This window comes from Rutilus rutilus (assembly GCF_951802725.1).
Source record: "Rutilus rutilus genome assembly, chromosome: 1".
NCBI classification, from domain to species: domain Eukaryota; kingdom Metazoa; phylum Chordata; class Actinopteri; order Cypriniformes; family Leuciscidae; genus Rutilus; species Rutilus rutilus.
This window is the reverse complement of record NC_140209.1, coordinates 11,113,946-11,133,820: the sequence shown is the minus strand read 5'-3', so window position 1 is coordinate 11,133,820 and position 19,875 is coordinate 11,113,946. Positions and strand designations below refer to the sequence as shown.

The 19,875-nt window shown below is 39.1% G+C and overlaps 1 long non-coding RNA gene across 1 annotated transcript; it reads right to left on the bottom strand.

Moving 5' to 3' along the window:
• Positions 1 to 13,682: 13,682 nt before the first annotated feature.
• LOC311299381 lies at positions 13,683 to 14,354 on the bottom strand. The gene is made up of 3 exons (XR_014629111.1): positions 14,303 to 14,354; positions 14,153 to 14,224; positions 13,683 to 14,082 (listed from the first exon to the last, which is right to left on the bottom strand). It is a non-coding gene; the product is annotated as an uncharacterized lncRNA (long non-coding RNA).
• Positions 14,355 to 19,875: the final 5,521 nt, after the last annotated feature.

The following is a 19,875-nucleotide window of genomic DNA, read 5'->3' as shown; positions in this document are numbered from 1 at the left end:
CTTCCCCTTATGTCATCATAAGGGGAAAGGTTACCTCCCCTTTCTCTTCTTTGCCTGCAAAAAGAATTTGACCTGCCCTTGAGAAAATGAGCTGTGCGAGCGCGATATGGTTTTTCCCTGAGAGACATCATGGCTTGCAAACGAGTGAAGCATGACAGTTGCTCAGTGTTTGATAGTACAAATGAACACAAAGCTATTTTTTTAGTTCCTTCATCCGAGCCTCTGAAGATCCAGTGGGTTATGTGAATTTCTGATGTGTAATTGTTGAAGTTCAGACAGATAATCTTTCTCTCAAAGTGGTTCAATACTGTTTATGCATCAGTAAATCAAGCTAGTGACTAAACATTTACATTTACATTTACATTTATTCATTTAGCTGACGCTTTTATCCAAAGCGACTTACAATTGCTATATATGTCAGAGGTCGCACGCCTCTGGAGCAACTAGGGGTTAAGTGTCTTGCTCAGGGACACATTGGTGTCTCACAGTGGATTCGAACCCGGGTCTCTCACACCAAAGGCATGTGTCTTATCCATTGCGCCACACCAAACGATCAACTTCACATCTTACTTAAACTGTGATTTAATAAATATACAGAAAGCGACCAAAGAACAATCCCTCTCCAATCGCCCAAGCTGTCAATCACACAGCGCGAGTTTATCTGGACACTTGCCAAAACTCGTTATAAAATCAATGATGCTTTTATACTGCACAACGAAGCTCTTACTATACTTACCTCTTGTTTGCATTGGTGAAATCATTAGTGAGAATGCAGAAACTGCGTTATAATGATAAGATCTTCATTCACGCGATCAACAGGCTGTCATCTGCTCAATGCTCATCACTGCAACCTTTTATGTGAAGGGAATAGATCTAAATACTTAAAACTTCTCACGATTCTTTAATCCCGATAGCTGTAATAGTAAAAACGTATAATAGCTGTAATAGTAAAAGTATTCGAGAGAGTTCCACATGTAATGCTAGATATTTCATATGCAAGCATGTCAGCCAATCACAGCAGTGGGCGTTTACACTGAAGTCTCACACAGACATGCCCCTTCAAACAGCGTTCAAATCAGAGGCTAAAATTAGGCTTATCAAATTATAACAAGTTTTGATCTAAAAAACATACTAACATTATAAGGGCACCCCAGGAAACATTCCAAAATAATAAAATAATCCATGCAATGGTACCTTTAATTATTTCATGAAAATAAAGTTTATAATCAACTAATTAATATGTATTTAAGCTACAAAGGTGAGGTGACCAAGATCGCATGTATTTAGGGATGGGGCCGATCCGATCCAGTATCGGTATCGGGACCGATACCAGCGTAATTCACGTATCGGATTTTCCCAATCCAACCTGCAAAGATATACGATATCCATGAGTCATGTCTGCGCTTTATGTTGTCTGCTGAAATGACTCCAAAAGTGATTCCCGCCGGCTAGTCTGCTAGCTGGATGCAAACTGCGGAATGGATTTCCTGAACTGAGGCGCGGCTCAATGAGACACAGAGTTATGAGACACACCCCCGCTCAGGAAATCCATTCTGTAGTTCGCGGCTAGCCAACATGTCTGCTTTGTGGAAATACTTCACACTGGAAACACCGCAGAGCAAGACAGCTAAATGCAAAGCCATAATTCAGAGCTCTTTGAAGCTCCCTCGCGTCTTACAACACAACAAACGCAATCAAACATTTAAAAAAGCACCACGTTACTGTGCGTTCACACCAAACGCGAATAGCGCGTCAAATTCGCGTCTACCGTGTCTAGTTGGACGCTTGAATATTTTGAATCCATTCGCGTGCCCAGAGCGAAATTGACACGCGTAAAAAGCAAAAGTTTGAAGCGACGTAGACGCACGTCTGAGGCAAAATCCACTTGTCTGTTTGCAACATGGCTGATGTTGATCGAGCATTCATCGAGAGAGTTACAGCATCGGAGCGAGGATCACCCTTCAGATAGTGTGTGTGTAAGATGTTTACACTTTCTTATATTTCAAGACTCAAGTATTTGACATTTTGGGAATGCTAAATATTAATAAAGAATAAATATTGACATGACAATCAATTTGAAACCCTTACAGTTGCATATTTGTTTTCAGAATGGGATTTTTCCTGTTAACAGGATTTTCTGTTTTTCTGACTTCCTATTCTGACCTTATACTTACCTCAAGTTTCCTTTTGGGACACACATGCATACATACGTACATATCATACTTGCCTGTTGAGAGAAGTTTATTTCAGCATCATAGAAAATAAACAGTAATGATAATAATAATAATATTAATGCAAACACAGCTCTGGTATCGGAATAGTATCGGTATCGGCCGATATCCCAATTCAAGTATCGGGATCGGATCGGAAGTGAAAAACTGTGGATCGGTGCATCCCTACATGTATTTCCTTTAGCATATATATTGTACTTCATGCCATTAAACAAACAAAATAGAACCTAACCATCAGCAGAATGTGGCAAAAGGTGAAAACAGAAGTTGCTATTTCTTTGTCAAAGTAGAAACAGATTATTTTAAGATTACGTTACGTTTGCTTGCCACTTCCACTGCTTGCTTTTGGAGGACCATGAGATCTGACATCTTCCTCCTCTGCTCAGTGATGTACTGCTCAATCCACTCGGGTGTCCCAGACTTCGCCTTGACTTGATGTTTAGTTGTTTGACCCCTAGAGTGAAGGTATGCGTTCACCTTGAGAACTTCATCTTTGTTTCCAAACGCAATGACTTCAGTTTTGTCTTTGTTTAACTGAAGAAAGTTTTGACACATCCAACTGTTGACTTCATCAATGCATTGGCACAGGGAGTCAATGGGGCTGTAATCGTTAGGCGATAGGGCTAAGTAGAGCTGTGTGTCGTCTGCATAGCTGTGGTAAGCAATTTGGTTCTTTCTCATTATTTGGCTCATTGGGAGCATATACAGGTTGAACAGGAGTGGTGCAAGAATTGAGCCTTGAGGGACTCCGCATGTCATGGATGTCCACTCAGACTTATGGTCTCCTATACTCACATAATAACCTCTCCCATCTAAGTATGACCTGAACCATTTTAGGACTATCCCAGAAAGCCCCACCCAGTTTTCCAGCCTGTCCAGAAGTATGTTGTGATCGACAGTGTCAAATGCAGCACTGAGGTCGAGTAGTACCAGCACTGATAATTTGCCTGAGTCAGTATTTAAGCGAATATCGTTTATTATCTTTATGAGCGCTGTCTCTGTGCTGTGGTGCGGTCGGAAACCAGATTGAAAATTGTCAAAGTATCCATTCGAGCATAAGAATTTGTTCAGCTGATTGAAGACAACTTTTTCAATGACCTTGCCTATGAAGGGAAGATTTGAGATCGGTCTATAGTTGCTTAATATGGTCTTATCCAGATTGCTCTTTTTCAGGAGGGGCTTGACAACTGCAGTTTTTAGGGAGTTTGGAAAACTCCCAGAGAGAAGTGAGGCATTTACCACTTCTAGAAGATCTGCTTCTAAACTGTTTAACACACTTTTGAAAAACGATGTGGGAAGTGTGTCAAGAGCGCAGGTTGATGTTTTAAGGTGCTGTACGGTTTCTTCCAAAATTTTGCCATCAATTTCTTTGAAATCAGACATAGTAACTACTTTCTCAGGTGGTTTGATCTGTCTGACCCCAGCGCAACTCAAGGATGTGCTGATCACCTTTCTGATATTATTGATTTTCTCAGAGAAGAAAGAAGCAAACTCACTGCACTTGCTGTCTGAGAGCATTTCACTGGGAATCTGGCTTGGGGGGTTTGTCAGTCTCTCTACAGTAGCAAAAAGAGTGCGTGTGTTGTTTAAATTGCTGTTTATAATATTTGAGAAGAAAGTCTGTCTAGCTTTGCCTAGTTCCATATTGAAAGCATGAAGGCTGTCTTTGTAGATGTTATAATGGACTACAAGTTTTGTCTTCCGCCACATGCGCTCTGCTTTTCTGCATTGTCTTTTCATATTTTGCACTGCTGTTGAGTTTCTCCAAGGTGCCTTTTGTCTGCCACTCTTCTTCCTGACTTTAACAGGAGCAATATCATCAATTACACCTTTAACTTTTGAGTTAAAAGAATCAAGGAGAAAATCAACAGAGTCTGCAGATATGCTTGGTGTTAAGGATATAGCCTTCATAAATAGGACACTAGTGTTCTCATTTAAGCATCTCTTCTTGACAGACACAGATCTAGCTTCAGTGGCAGGAGAGATCAGTATATCAAAGAAAATACAGAAATGATCAGACAGTGCTACATCCTTAATAACAATCGATGAAATGTTTAGACCCTTACTGATAAGTAAATCTAAAGTGTGTCCACGATTGTGTGTGGGTCCATGTACATGCTGAGTCAGATCAAAAGTTTTTAAAACAGTTTTGATTTCTTTTGCCATATTGTTTTCTCCATTATCTATATCGATGTTAAAATCTCCAGCAATGGCAAAACAGTCAAACTCTGAGGTAATTGTTGATAACAGTTCTGTAAAGTCCTCAGCAAAGGCTGGAGAGTATTTTGGAGGCCTGTAAATAATGAAAAGTAAAATGCGTGGAGCACCTTTTAACACAATACCCAGATATTCGAAAGACAAGTAATTCCCAAACGATATTTGCTTACATTGATAGATATCTTTAAAAAGAGCAGCTAGACCCCCACCTCTCTTAACAGCTCTGCAGACACTCATAAAAGTAAAGTTAGGAGGGGCTGCTTCATTGAGGATTGTTGCACTGCAGCTGTCTTCTAGCCAGGTTTCATTTAGAAGCATAAAATCCAGGTTGTTTGTGGTTATTAAGTCGTTGACTAGAAGTGATTTATTTTTAAGTGAGCGAATGTTTAAAAGAGCTAACTTAACAGACTTACTTTTCCCCACAGCAATATTAGTTTGACGTGTAATAGGCACCAGATTAGTTAGGTTTGCTGTACGGCTATTGAAGGCCTTAGACTTTCTATCATGTAATAGAACAGCAATAGAGAAAGATACAGGCACACTGGGTTCCCGCTTGTTTTGTAAACATTTGAGAAAGTTACTGTTATCAGAGCGGGCACCCGACACATATCACTGAGAGCTGGTATCAGTTGTTTTTGGTTCACCTCGAGCAGATGGAGGAGGGTGTGGGCCCTGGCGTTGTGGCAGAGGCCGAAGAGCTCTCACAGGAGGAGGGGGAGGGCGAGCTGGGCCCGCAGGCTTTGGTGGTAGTGGTGCCTGTCTTTTTTTAGTTGGTATCTGGGGGCTTGCAGCAAAAGAGTGGGATAGTCTGGTTCCAGCATGCACCAGTTCTTCCATTTTCTGTGAGAAGCAGAGTAGTGGCGTTGCAGGGGAGAGGGAGAAAGTGTCTGGTGAAAGGGGCTGTTGCTCTGGTGTTATAGGAGGCTGTAATATGCTGTCCTGGCTTCCCTGGCTGTTTTCCAGGAAGTCGTCCTTGGGTGCTGAATCTTCAAGCAGTTCTGATATGGCTGTCTGTGGTGAGCTCTGTGGGCAGGGCTCAGCTGAGATTGTGTCCGTGAGCAGAGGTTGTTGTGGCGGAGTGGTGTTATCATGTCCATTTTGCTGCTGAAGTGAAGTCCCGTGGTCATTCATACTGTGTCCAGGTGTGTGTGTGCCATTCAGATTGAGTGGATTGGCACAAACCGCAGAAGGATGATTTAGGGAGAAGTAGATATTGTCCTTTAACACTCTTGAACCAAGTTTGTTTGGGTGATGGCCGTCCCGATGAAACAGTTGTCGTTGACTCCAGAAAAGATTGAAATTGTCAATGAAGTTCACTGCTTTTATATTGCAGGTTTTTTGCAGCCATGTATTTAGCCCAAGCAACCGTGAAAACCTGTTTGTTCCTCTTGCTGGGAGAGGTCCACTGATGAATGTTTGAACTTTCAGTCTTTTAAGTGTTTCAAAAAGTTCATTGAAATCCTTCTTAAGGAGTTCTGACTGCTCTTTATGAATATCATTCTTCCCCACATGTATGATGAGTCGATTTGCAGTCTTATGTTTCATCAGAATGTTCTGAAGTTCCCTGTTTATATCAGAAGTTGTTGCTTGTGGAAGGCAGCACGTAGTTGTATCCCTGCTGCTAATGTTTCTGATTATGGAGTCCCCCACTATCAGAGTCCTGGGCTCGGCTGCGCGCTGAGCTGAGTGCCGCTGTCTGCTCAACCTTGAGCGCCAGTTAGCATCAGTGTTAGCTACTGGCCCATTCAGTCTGTGTTCGATCACATTCATCACATTTGTGGATTCCTCATTTACATTCATTAGTACTTCAAATCTGTTCTCAAGATGTATAGGCGGTGGTAGGAGGCCAGTGTTTGCAATCCTTGTCAGAGCTGTATCTGGGGTAGAGGATGCTACTGCGGTAATATGTGATGCTCGTGACAATCTGATGTCTCGAGTGCCTTTGGGTTTAGCTCCCTGTTTGTGCCATCGATTAGTAAGTCGATCGGCTTGTTTCTCTACCTGTCGAGGAGTACTAGTTTCATGGGACTCACCGGTATGCTGTGGGTGTCCATGACGAAGCTCTGTTGTGTGCTCCGTCTGGTTTGGTGGTCCCGTAAATAACTTTGTTTCTAGAACTGCAATCCTTTGTAAAAGTCTGTGGCAGTTAGTGCAGCAAGTAGATTCCAGAAGAGGCATTTTCTCTTATCCTTGTAGGCAGTTGTGTTTTCCTTTCCCGGTATGTAAGCTGGTCGGGTAAAAGAATTCTCAGTTTTGTAGTAATCCAAACTTTGTCGTATGAGCACTGTGCTGATTTGCTGAAGTTAAAATTAGGTGATAAAAGGAAATAAAATAAAGGAAATCAAATATAGAAAAAATAGGAGATAAAATGTAAAAGCGATAGAGCAAAGCGCGGAGCAGTAAGCAAGAGCGTCCGAACAGTCTAACTTTATCAGTTTAAAACTGATAAATCTGGTAAAACCCAGACACTTGTTCAATGGTTCACCGCATGATGGGTTCACAGAGATCATTGACGTTTTGAAACGGTTATGAGGCAACGAAGCCTCATTTACTGAAATCACGTGAATTTCACAGTTTGATTCACGCTCTGAACCACTGATTTGAATCAAAAGATTCATAAAGGTGTCTGAGCTTCATGAAGCAGTGCTTCGAAATCGCCCATCACTACTTTAACTACATGAGAAAGACATGATTAGCAAGTTGTTTGCATAAAATAGTCCATTAAAACTCACTTGATTTAATGTTTCTTTTAGACCTGATGGACGTGAACAAAAAAAAAATCTGTCTCCTGCCCTCAGTGAAAAAAAAACACTTCACATCACTTCTGCTTCTCATTCTGAAGAAAGAGCATTTAACTGTGATCAGTGCGGTAAACAGTGTCATTGGGCGTCACTCCTGAAGAAACACATGAAGATTCACACAAAGGAGAAGATTCATTAGTAATATTACAGCAGAAAAGACACGGCAGTGTGTGTTTCAGTGCTGAAGTCCTTTACTACAGAAGATGAACTGAAAGAGTGCCAGAAAATTCACAGTGGAAAAAAAAATAATAATGAAGGCAAAGTTCAGGAGCTGAAGAAGAGGCCATATTACTTTCAAGAGAGACATGAATGTGATTTTAATTTTAAATGTGTTTCATCAGAACATCTAGTTTATCTTCCACTTCTACTCTTCCATGCAAATACAAGATATACTTTCATGGATCTTTGAAACTGGACACTTCTCTCTCTACTTCTCTTCTTTTTGGCTCTTATAAGTCAGTAAAGAGTGATATCTGTCTCATTCGCTTTCAATTCTAATGTTTGTATTTGCTTCATGTAATTATTGATTAAACTCTTTAGTCATTTTATCAACATCTCATTGTTACTGTCCTTTTTATTTTCTGCTGATTCTGCTTGAATCAGGAATAATTTCAGTTCTGAAAGCCATGAAGTAGTCTGATATGATTGCTTTTTGAGTTTTCATTTTCTCAATAGAGCTTTTAAATGCCTAATAAATGATATTTCACCACACACACATGACTGACATTGAATAAGATTGCTTTCTGTCTACATTATTAACAGTTTCATATCCAGTATAATATACATTTCAAAGAGTTTGTTCTAGTCATTTTGAAGTTCATTCACACAATGAGGCTTCATGAAGTCAGAACATAACTATGAACTTTAAACAACACCAGCTCCGGCTCCAGCTCTGAGATGTAGGGTGGGCCAAGTGAAACTCCTAGTTTTAACATTAGATTATTTTTTAATCAATGAGTAAATAGAACAAAGATCAGGTCTGGGGCCCCTGGGCTTGAGTTTATGTTCGGGCCCTACATACTGTATGCTCCAAATGACCTTAAAGCTGCATTAGGTAACTTTGGTAAAAATGTATTTTTACACATTTGTTAAAACATTTGTCATTATGTCCTGACAGTAGAATATGAGACAGATAATCTGTGAAAAAATCAAGCTCCTCTGGCTCCTCCCAGTGGTCCTATTGCCATTTGCAGAAATACACCGCTCCCGGTAAGAAACAACCAATCAGAGCCAGGAGGAATATCTTAGCAGTGTCAATCAAGCTTGTGTATGCGCACCCCTCTCTTGCACAGTGTGTACCGGTGTTAGGCCGGTGACACACTGGCTGCGTGGCGTTTCTGTTGCATGTCAGCTGCGTGGCGTTTTCCATGTCTTTGCACACCAGAAGCGTGTCTGATGCGGCGCTGCTGCTGCTAGGTGACATATGATAAGCATCATTGGTGATATATTCGACATATGGGGAGAGAGTTGTGGAAGGCCTATACTTCATTTTAAACATAAATATATAGCAGCAAAGACAACGTCGGCAGTGTGGACGGCAAAATAGGCTACATAATATTTTGTTCTGTATTGACAGGTGCAGTATTTGAAAATCGATAATATTTAGTAAAATTACATTTATATTTGCATTTATGTCAAAACCTAGACACTTTTAAACATCAAAATGACATTTATTAATATGTATTCGTGTCAAAATGACATATAAACAGATTTTCCTATTCAATTTTGCATGGAAACGCTTCCAAGACGCTTGCGTGATGCGTGAAAAATAGGCGTTGGTTCTATTTCTAGCATGCACTCATTTTCCGACGCACGCATGTCTCACCCAGGCAGTGTGCAAACTCTAACCTGTTAACATGGGAGCCGAAATAAAAACGGACACTTGGATATTCATGAGATCAAATCGTGGGCGGGGCGACCAACAGGCGAGTAGCTACAGTAGCTACAGCGAGTAGCTACAGTGGAAAAGAAATTATTAGCGAGGGCCTCAGATCGCGTTTAGCTCTAAATTGAAACTGAGCTATACGCATTTTCACATATATAGGAACTTGTGGTTAAATGTTTTTCTCTTAGCGCTGTGAAGTAACAGTGTCGCATGATCACGATCGGCTCGCGCTGCTTTGGTCCAAACTGATAAACAACGGTCCGTCGACCACACAATAAGGAGTAGCTCAGTTTCGTTCCGCTTGCATTACGTTTGCCATTTGATGTCATACAATGTTGTGGTCGCGCGAGCCAGCGTCTCTACCATCCCGCCTACATTTGAAATAACGGAATTTTGGTCGGCAGGAAAAATGATCCAACGAACCGTTCGGTTTGAAAATGCGTACCGAACACCGAATTCGGCTAGGTATATATCCGCGCTAAAATATCAAGGTGAAAGATCATAGCTTGCGTAGTATAGACCCGGCTCCCAACCCAACTTTGAGAATAGATTAACGGCAATATTTTTTTTATCACCCGGTAAGAGTCTCACGTTAACGCAGCACGTTAACACCGATAACGGCCCACCACTAATTTTTATATATACAGTACCAGTCAAAAGTTTGGAAACATTACTATTTTTAATGTTTTTGAAAGAAGTCTCTTATGCTCATCAAGCCTGCAGTAAAAAACTAAAAAAAACAGTAATATTATGAAATATTATTACAATTTAAAATAATGGTTCTCTTTTTTAATATACTTTAAAATGTAATTTATTTTTGTGATGCAAAGCTGAATTTTCATCAGCAAATACTCCAGTCTTTGGTGTCTTATGATCCTTCAGAAATCATTCTAATATGCTGATTTATGATCAATGTTGGAAACAGTTGTGCTGCTTAATATTTTTTTTATAACCTGAGATACTTTTTTCAGGATTATTTGATGAATAAAAAGTTAAAAAGAACTGTATTTATTTAGAATAGAAATCTTTTGTAACAATATACACTACCCTTAAAAAGTTTTTGAACAATAATTTTAATTAGAAATTAGTACTTTAATTCAACAAGGATGTGTTAAATTGATAAAAGGTAATGGTAACGATTTATATTGTTAGAAATGTGACTTCTTTCAAAAACATTAAAAATAGTAATGTTTCCAAACTTTTGACTGGTACTGTATATATATATATATATATATATATATATATATATATTAGGGGTGTAACGATTCATCAACTACATCGATGTATCGATTTATATTCTTAATGATCCAACTACATCGATCTGTGCTCGGCAAGTTATATCGATCTAGACATATATCGATCTAACATCGTTTTAAAAGGTAATGAATCGATTGTATCGATACTATGAAATAACGCATTGGATTTAAGCACGTCAGACTTTATAAGGATGTTTTTTTCTTAGCACTTTTAATGATAAAGGCGTTAAACATTACTCGATTCAGTCTGCCTATCTGTGACGTGATCGCCATGCGTGACGCGCCAGCAGCAGCGCGAAGACAAGCAGCGTAAAGTTTCTCACCTCAGAAAAACGGACTTTCCTGTCTCTCAGCCGCTATACTGCAGTATTTGCACGCGCAAATGCGGCGGCGCGCGCTGCAGGCTTATATCGTTTCACTAGCCTATATATATAAAGCACAACATAAACTACAAGCATGCAACGTCGTTATGTTTTAAATTAGAAAAAAACGTGTTGTCCAGATTCAGTATCTGCGGTCAGATGATGTTTTCAGGCTATATGTCAGCGTCATTATTCTATCATTATTTTCATAACTTGTTACGAAATAAAGTCTCTCACCTCAGAAAAAACGAAATCTCATGTCCTGTCATCATTATACTGTGCTCGTAGCGTGCACTCTTTAATTGCACGCGCATAATTAATTGATACCTGATTCCCCTTTCAAGAATTTTTGGCTAAAAAGTCACTGAATCGATTTAAAGTCACTGAATCGTATCGAATCGTAATGTTCTAAATGAACCAATATCGTCCTTGAATCGTATCGACAACCACGAATCGCGATACGAATCGAATCGTTGTTAAAACGAATCGTTACACCCCTAATATATATATATATATATATATATATATATATATATATATATATATATATATAAATTAGTGGTGGGCCGTGATCGGTGTTAACGTGCTGCGTTAACGTGAGACTCTTATCTTGCAGACAAATACACCACATGAATTCCCATCCCTTTGGATGCTGTGTGGTAATGTTTGACATTGCCACTTTGTGGTTGGAGTGCCTTTGCTGGCCATAAATTTACTTTGGTAGAAAAAAAGAAGATTTTAAAAAATTTTGGTAGAAAAAAAGAAGAAAAAAAGAATTTGTCCTTACCTTACAACCTTTCTGCAGTGAAGCAGTTTGCCTCGGCTTTCACCAAAGGAGTTTACATACAAAATTCTCCTTTCTTTGGGATATATCATCTGTCAAGATGGGGTCATGAATTAATGACTCACATTTAAGCATTTGTAGTTTACAGAGAAGGATGGAGAAAAAAACAAAAACAAAGCAGGAGTGTCCAGTGGTCATTCTCGTTAACTGACCCCACCAGCACATCATATGCCTCTAGATCCATCTACAGCATACAGGTATAAATGTGGCATTCCAATAACAGATTACCAAATAATCTGAGAACATGAAAGTTACTTGTATGGGATCAGGTTTTTTTGTTTTTTACCCTTTTCATCAAACTGGCCTTCCTCTTCCAAATATTTGTGGCTTGAAAGGAATCCAGGACAAATGTCCTGCCTGAATAATTCCTCACAAGGCAGGTCAGGTACGCATTAATGACCTGTGGTCAAAAAGAAGGATGACCGACTTACAAGGTATAACTGTATGACTACAAAATATGGTCTATTCTAAAAGCAAAATGACAGTGAACTACAGGAAATTGAATTAATCATGTTAACTGCAGCACAGACCTCACTTTCAAGTTTCGCCCCAGGTTTGAGGCGTTCCAAATCCCAGGTAAAGACCTTGTACGGGCCAACTTTGCTGCAAAGTTTCCCACCCATTTTCCTTGCCCATATGTCTTGCAACACTACAGAGAGACAGAAGAAAATCTTGAACAAATGTTATTTACATGTACGAGATATAAACTATGAAGGAAAACACGTACAACACATACCTGAAGAACAAGGTATTTGGGGGGAATGCTGTACGACCGATTCGGTGGCAGGACTGAAGGTAGAATGAGGTGCAAGTCCAGGTAAAGGTGGAGACTGGTTGGCAGGACTGAAGGTAGGCTGGGGGTCAAGGCCAGGTAAAGGTGGAGACTGGGTGGCAGGGCTGGGGGTCAAAGCCAGGTAAAGGTGGAGACTGGTTGCAGGACTGAAGGTAGGATGAGGTGCAAGGCCAGGTAAAGGTGGAGACCGGCTGGCAGGACAGGAGGTAGGCTGGGGGTCAAGGCAGGCAGCAGAAATGTATTTTGAAGATGGTGGGCCAGCAGGTGTTGGATTAAAAAGAACAGAACACTGTGTTCCAGGATGCATCACGACATGAGGGAGGGGCATGGGAAAAAGCACATTGAGAGGTAGTGGTACATGCTGCAGGGAAAGGTGTGTATAGGGCAGGGTAACAGGGTGGAGGAAAGGCATGAATTTGAGAGGTGCTTGTAGAACAGGGGACTGGGGAGGGACGTGAGGGACTGAAGACACAGTAGCAGGAGGGCAAAACTTCTGAACTTTTGGAGGAAGATCCTCCAAAAAATGAATTAAATGGTCAATATTGATTTTGGGAATGTGTTTCCCTTCATCATCCACCACATCAATGGATTTGCCCTCCACGTTTATAACGGTGTATGGACCCAAATAATCTGGGTTCAGCTTGCCCCCCCTTTCTCTGCCTGCTTCTGATGTTCTGCCGCAGGACCCTGTCTCCAACCTGAATGTCAATGGCCATTCCTTTCTCCAATTTCCTTTTTTTAACTTTACCTTGCACATTTGTAATGTTGTCCTGCACGGTTTTAAAAATTCTGTCCTGCCTTCTAATGCATTCTGTAATACATTCCTCTGCCACAATGTCCTCCACACTTTCGTTGATCTATATAAAGAAATTGGATTTGATTGGCAATTGCAGGTTTGCAAATGTTTTTTAAAAGATAATTTAGATGTATTGTGCTTACCTCATAATTGTCTGGCACCTCACAAGGATATCTTGCCTCACGGCAAAACATTAAAAAGTAGGGCGAGAATTTGGTGGTTATTTGTTTTTTAGTTCGGAGACCGAACATTGCAGCCTCCAAATAATATGCCCATGTGTCTGGACGTTTTCTCACAAGCTTGCTCAAAGACCTGAAAAACAAGTCTTACAGTTAATCACCTATAGTGAGTGTGAGACTTATGTGTTTCAATTAAATGTACCTGATAAATGAGTAAATATACAATGAACAGACAAGAGCAGATACATTCTTCATCTGCCATTCATGTATTGTTTTATCAGTTGAATGGTCACTTTCATACCTCTGAATTGTGCCATTTACTCTTTCAACCAGTCCATTGGTCTGCGGGTGGTATGGGGTACATAAACTTCTTTTAATGCCAAGTACTTGGCAGACACCCATATTGATCTATACAAACCAACACAAGACTTTAATTATTAATATTTTTCCAATTATTCAAAATTTAAAGGCATAATTCTCTAACCTTGTTCACAAATTCTTTGCCTTGATCAGTCAAAAGCTTTTTTGGGGCACCAAATCTGTAAAATAGCTTGACAATGCAAGCTGTTACCTCCTCAGCACTCTTAGTCTTTAGTGGGAAAGCCTCACACCACTTTGTGAAATAGTCTACCATTACACAAATGTACTGGTTGCCCTCTTTAGTTGGTGTGAGCTTTCCCACTAAATCCATGCCAACAATGTCCCATGGCTCAGCCACCTGACAAAAAAAATAAAAAATTACTTTCTTAAAGTGAGAATATTCTTCATTAAACAAATACACAGCTTACCTCAATAGGGGTATATTCAGCTTTGTCCTTAATTTCAGCTTGCTTTTTCTGGCATGCTGCACAGTGCATAACCTAAAACATTTATGTTTAATTTCATTTTGATAGAGCTAGGAAAGTATTAAGACATGAATGTCAGTTAATTGCACTCACCCAGGTTTTAATATCAATGGTCATGGCAGGCCAATAAAACCTTTTACTAATGGCCAAGGGCGCCGCCAGGAATTTTGGGCCCCATGACAAAAAAAAATCGAATTGGGCCCCCTCTGTGCAGCTGTTGTCACCACATCTCTAGGACCTAACTGTCCCATCAAAAGTTATACATAACTCTAATCAAAGGCTTGCAACTGTCTTGCTTCTTGTAGTTCAATACTAGTACTAGCACAATATTTAATGCTGTGATTTGTAAATGCAAGTCTACAGTTCACTATTTGATGCAAGATTAAAAGCCACCATAAAAATGTCCTTAAGACAATCCTTTACAGTCGCAATGTATTTTTATTGTAAAATTAATGACAGATTGAAAAAAAAATTAATAAATAAAAAAAAAATATATATATTAACTTTTTAATTAAAATAAATTAACATCATCATCTCAAAACAATGAAAACAGCAGATTTTTTAACATAACTGCACATATATGCCAACAACAAAATAAAGTTGACGTGTAAAAGGGAATTTCCACATCAGGGTTATTATAGTGCTACAAAACAGATCCAGTGATCACTAAATCAATAGGTTTTGAGGTTTGGAATGATGGGAATAATAACGCCTGTATAGATGTCATTTAATGGACAAAATTCAGTCTAAATTAACACATCAAACTGGATTATTTTATTATTGTCTGTAACTTACATGCAGGTTGAGGTAAGCTACTCATTGTTTATATCTGCATCCAGTACAGACAGGAGGTTGTTGTTTGTTTGTTTTTTGTCATGATGGTCATTATGTGAGAAAATAATTTGTGTTTGATTTCTGTCATTAATAAATATTTCATTTTCTTTTTTGTTATGGTAAAAAGAGCAAGAGAAACAGTCAAAGAACCCGACAGACGCCCTGGAATGATGCCAAGTCATTAACACAGTGTTGCTCACCTTCTTCACTGGGACTGGGAGGGGTATTTATGGGGAGACTGGGGTGCTGCTGACTCATCTGTTGGTTAGTCTACTAAAATGAGCATGGACAATGATTTAATATGAATATCTTGCTAAACGTTTCCCTGCACTGATTAAATGTTGATGAAATGTAGGCTAACACTAGCCTGCAGTTAAGTTAGTTAACGTTAGCTTATTTCACTGTGGACAACAGGTTAATACCACTCACAGACTAAAGGCTTCCCACCTTTCTTGGGGAAAAATTGGGTTACAGATTGACACCCTTTCTTTTGTCTTTCCTCTCTTTCCTTTGTTGAAAACCAGATTTTATTTTACTATGCAACATTGTGGTCTCTGTGTGTTTCTGGCACATCGACTGTCTACAAGTTTAAACACCGCACGCTAACGCAGGACCAAACCATTTCATGCTTTTACAGGGGGGTGGTCGGTCAATATGAATGTTTACTTTTTGGTCAATGGGGATATTAAACTTGTATTGCCAATATAAGTAAAATCAAAGACATCATTCATGTTATTATTATTTGAAATATACTCAATGATGATGGTTTATATGTAAGCAATAAGGTACGAGAGGCTGTGCTGTATCGTGAATAAGTAATGGCTGAAGGGCGTTGTTAGGCCTGCAACCCCTTCAGCCGTTACTTATTCATGATACAGCACTTGCCTCGAGTACCTTATTGCTTTTATAAAACGGTTGCCACACAATACAAATATTAAAGCCGAAAAATATTTATAAATTCAACTTTCATGAAGTAAATTCACTAAAAGCATTCCTTCCGCTGGAAAAAATACCCTGACCGTAAACAGCAACAGAAGTTACATACATTATTTTGCCAATAGATGGTGGCAAAGACTGTCTTATGAATGAGTCAGTCGGTAGAGAAGACTTTTATATTGAAAAGACTCAAACTTGTTTTCACGGAGAAGGAAGACGCAACTGACAGGTGACTAATGTAACATTATAGGCACGGAAAACCCCTTAACGGTTAACTGTTAAAATGACAAGATATCGCAGCAGACATTCAAACGGATTATTTTATTATGAATATAGGACCTACCTGAAGGAAAATGCAATGTCTACTGTGAATGCAGGTAACTTTACACTCGCTTTCTCGATCTCTCACAATACTCCACTATAGCTTCAATGAACAATATCAATGAGATCACACACGTGTTTAAGTTGCTAAGAGTGGTTGCTAGGGGTGTTGTAGTGATACATAGAACCATTGGGTGAAGCGGTCATAGCCATGTTTTATCGTGAATAAAAAAGCACAGCTATTGACCAATCAGAATCAAGGATTGGAACTAACCGTTTTATAAAGTGTATAATATAATAAAATTTTAATTAGTTTTTACTTATTTGTTGGGGCCCCTGTCAGTCAGGGGCCCTTGGAATTGTCCTAACTTTTTCCCCCTATATGGCGCCCATGCTAATGGCATCAGTTGTCTTCTGAACACTTGGACTGTTGTGTTCACAATTGGACTGCTGTGGAACTCACCAAAACTTGTGAAGTTCTGTGCCCTTCTAAAAAGGACATATTTTTCATTTTTAGAAATGCCATGGGGAACCTTTCCAGATTTTTTTAACTCGTACAAGGTTTGAAACATTTGCTTATCCATATTGACAGCCAAAATGACAAATCCAACAAAGATAGGTAGGCTTATTTATATGAATTGTGATTGAGACTCGTTATTCTTTTAACACATCTCCATAGATAATTGTTGAATGCTTCACTAACTATATGTAATGAATGTCATTTTTTTATTGGCCAGAGCTGTGTTCAATAAAGAATTGAACAGAAATTCAAGTCACAAAATAACTTTCTCAGGTGTGGTTGATCATGGGCATATAATTAAAAAAGTCATTTAAAGAAGAGCATATACCATGCTAATAATATAATACAATATACATAAAGTAAACTAAATATCCTAAACACTATCTATACTGTTTAAATTTGATAAACAAAACGTATCTCCCTCAACATATTTCTGTGTAAAATGTTTTTATTTTTTTATTCTTGCGTTCATTAACTGAAAAACTCCTCGCTCATCCAAGAACAAACTCCAGCATATTCAGTTGTCAGACATGACTGGATCTTCAAACGGCACAGGGTTCTGTGGTCAGATGAAACTAAAAAAAGAGCTTTTTGCCAGGAAACCCGCTAGATGGGTCTGGTGGACACAAGGATAAAAAGTACCCCATGTGTACAATTTAATATACCATTGAATCTGAATGAAACAGTATATCTAATTATATTTCTGTTGTCCTCTCAAAGGATACCGGAGTGCTGCACAGGCTAGACACGTGGCATGGTTCCAAAAACTTGGGCAAGAAGATACATGCTGTAAGTTTTTTGATAAAAAATGTACTTCACTATTGTCAAACTTGTATATTTTTTATCCAATATATATATATATATATATACAGTGCTATGCATAAGTGAATACACCCATGCTAAAGTTGACTAAAAAGAGGAATAAAATGCCTAATGGTTTTATTTCAGTTAGCCTAGTAGCTAGTTTGATTTGCATTGAGAGATGATCTTATGGAAAGTACCCCATGCCAATCCCTAGGTATGGTGAATGCTATGTGATGATGTGGGGCTATTTTAATTCCAAAGGCCAAGGGAACTTTATCAGGATGCATAGTATCCTAATTTTTTTTTTTAAAAATACTTAAAAATAAAAATCTGCCTGCCTCTATGGGAATTTAACATAGGGGTGTACACACTTATGCACCCTGTATTCTAAGGAAGAACATTTATTTATTTACGATACATTATTCATTCACAAAGAAAATTGGTGTCCTTAAAGGTTGGATTTTTCCTAATTTTTTAAATTAAGGCATTAAGTTCAATTTCCAAAATATGATTTTTTATTCCTCTTTTTAGTCAACTTTAGCATGGGTGTATTCACTTATGCATAGCACTGTATATATATATATATATATATATATATATATATTATTATTATTATTATTTTTATTTTTTTATTTTTTTTGTATATTTAGGCAGGGCAGCAAAGGGGTTGTTCCATTCTTCTGCAGTGGAACAAGTGTAACCCCTCTCACCGGGTCCTTCACACCCCGCTCCGTGCGGGTCTCGAACCCGGGTCTCCGGCATGAGAGTCAGGCACTCTACCAAGGAGGTTAAAGGCTGCAGCCCCTAGCGTCTGTCGCTAGAGCGCCAATTGAGATCAGAGGAGTGAGGTTTACTCGCACAGCAACTACTAGCTGGCCTCCGTTACACTCACCCCCCTAAACCTCACTCCCATCCGGGTCACGGCACCAATGTAACTCCTCTCACCGGATCCTTCACACCCCGCTCCGTGCGGGTCTCCGGCATGAGAGTCAGGCACTCTAGCAAGGAGGCTAAAGGCTGCAGCCCCTAGCGTCTGTCGCTAGAGCGCCAACTGAGATCAGAGGAGTGAGGTTTACTTGCACAGCAACTACTAGCTGGCCTCCGTTACACAAGGATGTCTGCAATCATTTCTGGTTCTGCTGCAAGATGGCTGAAAACTATGATGACTTTTTCATGAGTAATACTATCACTCACCCAAACATACTAGATAAAATTTTCTTTGATAATACTTCAGCACTCAGGTGTTGTTGACGTGGGGTAAAAACAACAGGTTTGTGTAGAACTTGATATTGTTCATTACTGCATGGGAAATGTATTACAGTTATCAAATGAATACACATCCGCCAACAGTGAAACATTGTGGGAAAAAAAATGCAACTACTATACAAATTGTATGTTTAATTATTCTAAAAGTAATTTTAAACTCTTAGGATATGTGGATTGGCCTTCTTCACCATGTCACGGGAGAGCACGAGTGGTCACTGGATGCCTGTCAGCATGGTCCCTTGGAGGAGCACAGAGACAAGGGGTGGATAGAGAAGGGGTCCGTGGCCCATCAGGCTTTATCAGAAATCATTATCAATGAACGCTGGCTGAAGGACGTACACAAGTACTTGCACTTTAGGTATGATTATGCTTATTCATTTTCTTGTCATGTCGCCTGTAAAACACTATTCATTGGTATTACCTATATTACTGTTGTGAAAAAATTTATATAATCTTACAGTTTGTAGGTCAACCGCTGAGCTGGAGTCTTTTCATAATCATATCTTGATGTATGCCAGCAAGCGCTTCAGTTTCAGCCCTACTGTATATGAAGCCCGAATTTTACTGGCTGGCCTGGATTACAACAACCATGTTCACAGACCAGCCAAGAGAAGGCCTGATGGCTCCATAGAGTATGTAATATGCATAATGTCTTATCAAGAGTGTTAGGTAGTAAATGTGATTATTTGCACATTGAAATTGTATTACAGACGTCTGTATTGTAACCACCATGTAATGTCAAAACATAATCTGGAATTACTAGCCTAAACAGAATTATAGCCTACTTCTATTGATTAGCATCTGTATTTTGGAATACTAATAGACTCACACCACTACAGCAAAGTGTGTCAAGTTAATATTTATTGTGCTTATCATTACTTTAACATATAAAAAAAGGCATAGAATGTAAATATTTTCATGTTTTCATTGTCTGTCAAATATCTAATTTCAGATATCGCAAACTCTATAATAAGAAGTCCAGAAA